The sequence below is a fragment of the Pan troglodytes genome, chromosome 2 (genome assembly GCF_028858775.2).
Source record: "Pan troglodytes isolate AG18354 chromosome 2, NHGRI_mPanTro3-v2.0_pri, whole genome shotgun sequence".
Classification (NCBI taxonomy): domain Eukaryota; kingdom Metazoa; phylum Chordata; class Mammalia; order Primates; family Hominidae; genus Pan; species Pan troglodytes.
This window is the reverse complement of record NC_086015.1, coordinates 186,426,502-186,432,673: the sequence shown is the minus strand read 5'-3', so window position 1 is coordinate 186,432,673 and position 6,172 is coordinate 186,426,502. Positions and strand designations below refer to the sequence as shown.

The 6,172-nt window shown below is 43.6% G+C and overlaps 1 protein-coding gene across 3 annotated transcripts in view; it reads left to right on the top strand.

The window, feature by feature from the left end:
• MCF2L2 (MCF.2 cell line derived transforming sequence-like 2) overlaps nt 1–6,172 on the top strand; it is a 249,958-nt gene that overhangs the window by 176,866 nt on the left and 66,920 nt on the right. The gene's annotated exons all lie outside the window — the stretch shown is intronic.

The window sequence follows — 6,172 nt, the reverse complement described above, 5'->3', positions numbered from 1 at the left end:
TGGCCAACATAGCAAGACCCCGTCTCTAAAAGAAAAAACACACACACAAAATGAAAACTGTAAAGATTGTACTTGTTCATTCAAACTAGATTTTTAGGAAGTTTTCAAATTGCTTTCCTTAAGCTGGTCAGCATCTTTTAAATCATGCAGTTCTTTTCATATGCTGCCTACACAGGGCATGGCTCAGCATCTCCCAGACTGTGGCGCTGCATGTTCATCAGACCACAGACAGAAATATTTACATGTGTGATTTGCAAAGGAGTCACTGACAGTGACCCACAAATCAGCTGATTCATTGTTAATACAGCACTAATGACATCCCTTCTCTAATAAAATGCTGACTGAAATCCCACATGCATTTCCCCCAGCCATCACATGTGTATGTTGTATATCTGTGCAAATATTCAATTACAATTATATTCCTTTCAGATCATTTGGAGCTAGGTCCATGTGTCAGTATACATATGTTCCACATACATGAGCACATAGAACTGTACCCACGAGAAATACAAACTGACCAAAACAGTGGTAGACACACATACAAATCACATATTCACATCATACTAGATACAGATAAACACACCAGATAGATAAATGGTTTCAAAAGTATGTCTGGAGATTGGAGATACGATGCAAGTTTTTTGGTGGTAGGAGGGAGAGACGAGAGGGTGTGAAGGAGAGATAGGCAAGGTCAAGTAGTCCAGAATGCCCACTCTGGGATCCACACAAGCTCAGATCACACATGCGAGAGGACAGGGAAGTCCCCTTTGCTTGTTAGGGAAGATTTCCTAGAGCAGCCTGGCTTCCTGTCCCACCCAGAGAAAGGGGAAGAGAATGACAGATTTGATGGTATTGATGGTGCTATGCTCAGTTACTTTTATCAAGAGGGAGTGCATGAAGATATTGAGATGTGTTAGAAATAAACTTAGGTAATAATAATGATGCTGACTTGGCCAGCATGAAGAAGGAGGACCATGTTGGCATGCTTTCCTTATCCGAGTAGCAGCTGGTAAGCAGAGAGCCCTGTGATTAGATCTATACATGACTTTGGAATGACCAAAATCTGCATGTTAGACTCGGCAGGGATAGATAAGGCACAGAAAGAGCAGAGGAGTAGCAGATTTAGGAGAGATGATCAGAGAGTAAGGCACATGCATCATTAGTAGTGGGGAGGGAAGACTAAACCCTGAGTACAAGAGAACCTGGGAGATGGTGGGAGCAACAGGGGCCCAAGGAAGAGGCCTGTGTTACTAAAATCATGAAAGGAGAAGCAGGTCTGATAACTGAGTGGCTTAACACAGCTGAAGCGTAGCAGCAGTATCAGGCTTGACCTGTTTAGCGAAATTTGTCTTTCTGGATTCTGTTAGACCAGATTTCCTCACAGGCCCTATAGGGAACCTGTCCAGCGAATCTGTGAATTCAAACACGTCACGGGCCATGTATTCTGAAGCAGGCCGGTGTTCATTCAAGGCCTGGGCTGTTAGAGAGACTCTGGTTGTTTCCTGACCTGGCTTCCTACACAGGATCTCTGGCAAGTTACCAAACTTCTCTGTGCCCACAGTAACACCTGCCTGCAAGGGTGGGTGAGGATTAGTGCAATCGCAGTGACGGGTGGAGTGCTGAGCTCAGAGCCTGGGCTATCCCAATGGGCGGATGAATGGTCAGCATCCTTGAGCCCATCACAGGTTGCAGAAAGCTCCTCTCACCTGGCAGAGGTAGGCTCATGCTGTGTCCTGTCATCGTGCTGTAAAGGATCTGCTGTGTTTCACACCTCTGGGAATTTCACATCTGTTGATACAGCATCACCATTCAGACGACGCCCTATCTCCTTGGCTCCGCCGCCTCTTTCTGTGCCCCCCGGCCACCTCCCACCACACGCAGCCTTCCTTGGTGTTCTCTTCTCTGCACACATGCTCCTTGCTGATCTCACCCATTGTCTTTAATCTTGACTTACATTTCTTTCTTTTTTTTTTTTTCTTTTTTTGAAACAAAGTATCGCTCTGTCACCCAGGCTGGAGTGCAGTGGCAGGATCTCCTTTCACTGTAACCTCTGCCTCCCGGGTTCAAGTGACTCTCCTGCCTCAGCCTCCCGAGTAGCTGGGATTACAGTCATGCACCACCACACCTGGCTAATTTTTTATATTTTTGGTGGAGATGGGGTTTCACCATGTTGGCCAGGCTGGTCTTGAACTCCTGACTTCAAGTGATCTGCCCGCCTCGGCCTCCCAAAGTGCTGGGACTACAGGCGTGAACCACCGCTCCCAGCCCATCCTGATTTATATTTCTAGCCCAGGTTCTCAGCTTCAACCTTAAGTGTCTTTGGGTATGTCACATCAATCTTCAGCTTAATATGTCTAAAATGGGATGTATAAATATGGGATTGGGAAATGGTTAATGGACAGGACTTGAATGCCCCAAAAGCAATAATCCTCCTTTTTCTCACCAGTGACCCAGCCCAGGCTGTTATGTGTCAGTAACAGTCAGTAGTATTTTGTCACTGTATAAGTTATATGTCTTTTGCCTCAACTAGCTGTGGGGAGGGGAAAAAAGTTGTATGTCTGTTTTCCCAACTACTTTGAAAGTCTTCAGATCTCTTGTGGGTGAACACCATGCCCTGCTCTTCTCTGAGTCCCTCAAAGACTCCCCGTCTCCTTGCCACCCTCACAATAATGCCTGTCACAGAATGAATGCCTGGTAACTGCAGGTTGAATTGAATTTTTGCATAGCACTTCCACATCATCAATTATTCAAACTTTTGTTCCAAGAATCCCATCCGTAGTACAGTGGCCCTGTGTACGTCTCCTTTGATGCCACCAAGGCCCAAAAGCTGACGCTGGAGACACACTAGCTCTTTGCTGCAGCTCCTGCTACTGCTTCTGTGGCCTGGCACCCTTCAGCATCCTCCCTCAATTCCAGGGCCTCGGCAGTTTGATGAAACCATACTAGGTACACCCAGAACTGGAAGATGAAGGGAACTGACAGCACAAGGCGGCACTCATCCGCAGGCCACTCTGAGAACCCGGTTTCTTCCATTTTCTTCTCTTCTGCATGGGGGAGGGGCCTCCTGGAACTGATCATCTCCTTCACGCCAACGCATAAGGAAATCTCTTATGTGCCATCTGACACTCAGTGGGGCCTCTCAGGGACAGGGACAGGGACAGTTTCAGAGGGGCAGGCCCTGCTGGCTGGGACCCTCCCTGGTCCAGTAGAGCTGTGCTGTCAACCCTCCAACAGCCCCTGTGAAAATGGCCTGATACCAGCCCCTGGCAGTGAGTCTCTCAGCATTTCTTCTCCTTTTCCCACCAGCAGATCAGACACACACTCCACACTCCCGGAAGCAGACAGGGTTCTGTGCAGGTCCCAGAGGGCTGCCTCTAACTCAGCTCTTTCTCTCCTACTCAGGAGGGCACATGCAAATTGAGTGAGGGAGTGACATTTTTGTAGGAACAATCTTGAGTGCTGATTAACAGATATTTTAAAAGACAATTGGCACTTAGTTTAGTCACAGCTATCTAAACTAAGCAAAACAATTTGTGTCCTGTGATGGGGTGGTACAGGGGGAAGGAAGACAATTACAGCCCCTGGAAATGATTATTGACAGCAAGATGGGGGCTACATGGCTGGCCCAGAGGTGATCATTTGTGTTGGGAATTTTGCACTTAGGTTTGGTTGTACTGATATTTATGGAACAACTAAAATGTAATTTTCTTTTTTTAAAAATATACATTTTTTTTGAGACAGGGTCTCGCTGTGTTGCTCAGGCTGGAATACAATGGCCGGTCACTGCTCACTCAGGCTTGACCTTCTAGGCTCAAGCAATCTTCCTGTCTCAGCCTCCTGAGTAGTGGGGACTACAGGTGCACCCCATCACGCCCAAATAATTTTTTTTATTTTTAGTAGAAATGGAGTTGCTCACTATGTTGCCCAGGCTGGTCTTGAACTCCTGGGCTCAAGCGATCCACCTGCCTCCACCTGCCAAAGTGTTAGGATTACAGGTATGAGCCACTGCACCAGGTCTGAAATGTAATTTTCTATTTCCCATTTTTAAATACTTAGTAATTACTAAGTGCTAATTTCCTGCTTTACAGAGAGTACGCGGTTCAAATCCCACTCAACCAATTTCCAAAAGGCAGTTAAAAGTCTTCCTAGGGTTTACATTGAGTACTCTTTAATACAAGTAGACTATTAGATAAAACGTGCTATGCTGAGATTTTCCTTATAGCAGTACTTCTAAAAAGCCAATTCTAAAGTCTATGATAAATTCGTGTGATCTGAAACCATATACATTTAATGAATCAGTCTTGGTGGTCTGATGGTCCAAAGTTGTAAAGCCCAATATTAATGCCTAATTGGCTCTGCAGATTTAGGGCTAAGGAATCCTAGGAAGAGAGAGCAACGTCTCTGAGAGAGATGTTTGCATCATATTTAATAAATAAGTAAACCCTCTTGGGAAAAACAGGAATCTATTAGAATAATCGAATATCTGCTGGTAGATAAAGACACAAATAGATCTGCAAAAAGGGGCACAGGGCAGGGAAAGCAGTGTGTGTCTTCCCAACATTTTCGGCTCTTTGACTATTTCATAGACATGCTTTTTATCTTTGGGAATTTCCTTTTTGCAATAGATTTCCTTTTGTTTTGTTTTCAACTTGGTACAGTTGACCCTCGGTATCCATGGGGAATTGGTTCCAGGACCCTTGTAGATAACAAAGTCCACAGATGCCCAAGTCTCTTATGTAAAATGGTGTAGTATTTGCATATAACCTAGGCACACTCTCCCATATGTTTTAAATAATCTCTGGATTACTTATAATACCTAATACAATATAAATACTATGTAAATAGTTGTTATGCTTTTAAAATTTGCATTATTTTAATTGTTATATTGTTATTATTTATTTATTTATTAATATTTTCAATATGAGGTGCGTTGAATCCACAGATGTGGAACCTACAGAGACGGAGGACTGACTATAATTGTTTCACAATTTCTTTTCTTTACTGAAGATTACTGAGTTACTTGGATACTCCTGTTGGGATTACTACCAGTAGTACTCTTTCTTGGGAATTGAAGTAATGAGGTTTTCCTATCCGCTGTATTCTAGGAATCTCCTTGGTATGCCAGACATCTCTCATACCATGTCTTGTTATATTTGATTGCAGATGTGCTTCTGAACCAGAGTGTTGAGATTTCAGCCACATTCCTCAAATGCCAGGCATACATGGATGAGCCAGCCCTTTTTCTGTAACCTGCTTCTCTGTGTCCTTGCTGTACAGGCCCTGTCTCTTAAGGAGCAGAGTCAGAAAAGTGGGCACTGTTTCAATGGACTGACATTCATGCTCGACACATTGGTTCCTCTGTCACTATTAGATAAAACTTGCAGGCAGTTTGACCTCAGCCAAGTCACCTAGTGCTCGGAGCCCTGACTTGCTCTTCTGTGAAATGAAAATAACAATTAGTACCTACTCTCGTCCACAGAATTGGCATGCATCCTATAAATCTATCAACCATCCATTCAGTTAACACTTATTGAGAATTCACTTGCTTGCAAGACACTGGGGCCAAGGATGAATAAGACAGGACATCTGCCCTAGAGGAGTTCTTGTTAGGGATTTAATGGATCAAGTAAGATAACGCACACATTAAAAACAAAAAACAAAAACAACCTTACTTCATGCCCATGGGGTTAGCTATTATGTTTTTTTAAAAAAAGAATGATAATCTAAATGTTGACCAGAAAGTGGAGAAATCAGAGCCTTTGTGCACTGTTGGCAATATAAAAGATGCGGCTGCTGTAGCGGGTGGTATGGCAATTCCTCAAAAAAGTTAAAAATAGAATGATCCTATGATCCAGCAATCCCACTTCTAGGTATATGCCCAAAATTGAAAGCAGAGACTCAGACAGGTACTTGCACGTCAGTGTTCATAGCAGCATTATTCACAATAGCCAAAAGGTGAAAACAATCCAGGTGTTCATCAACAGAAGAATGGATAAGCAAAATGTGGTAGACACATAAAATGGAAGATATTCAGCCTTAAAAATGAATCAAATTCTGATAAATGCTACAACATGAATGAACCTTGAAAGCATTACGCTACGTGGAATAAGCCAGACACCAAAGGATGAATATTGTATGATTCCACTTATATGAGACACCTAGAATAGGAAAA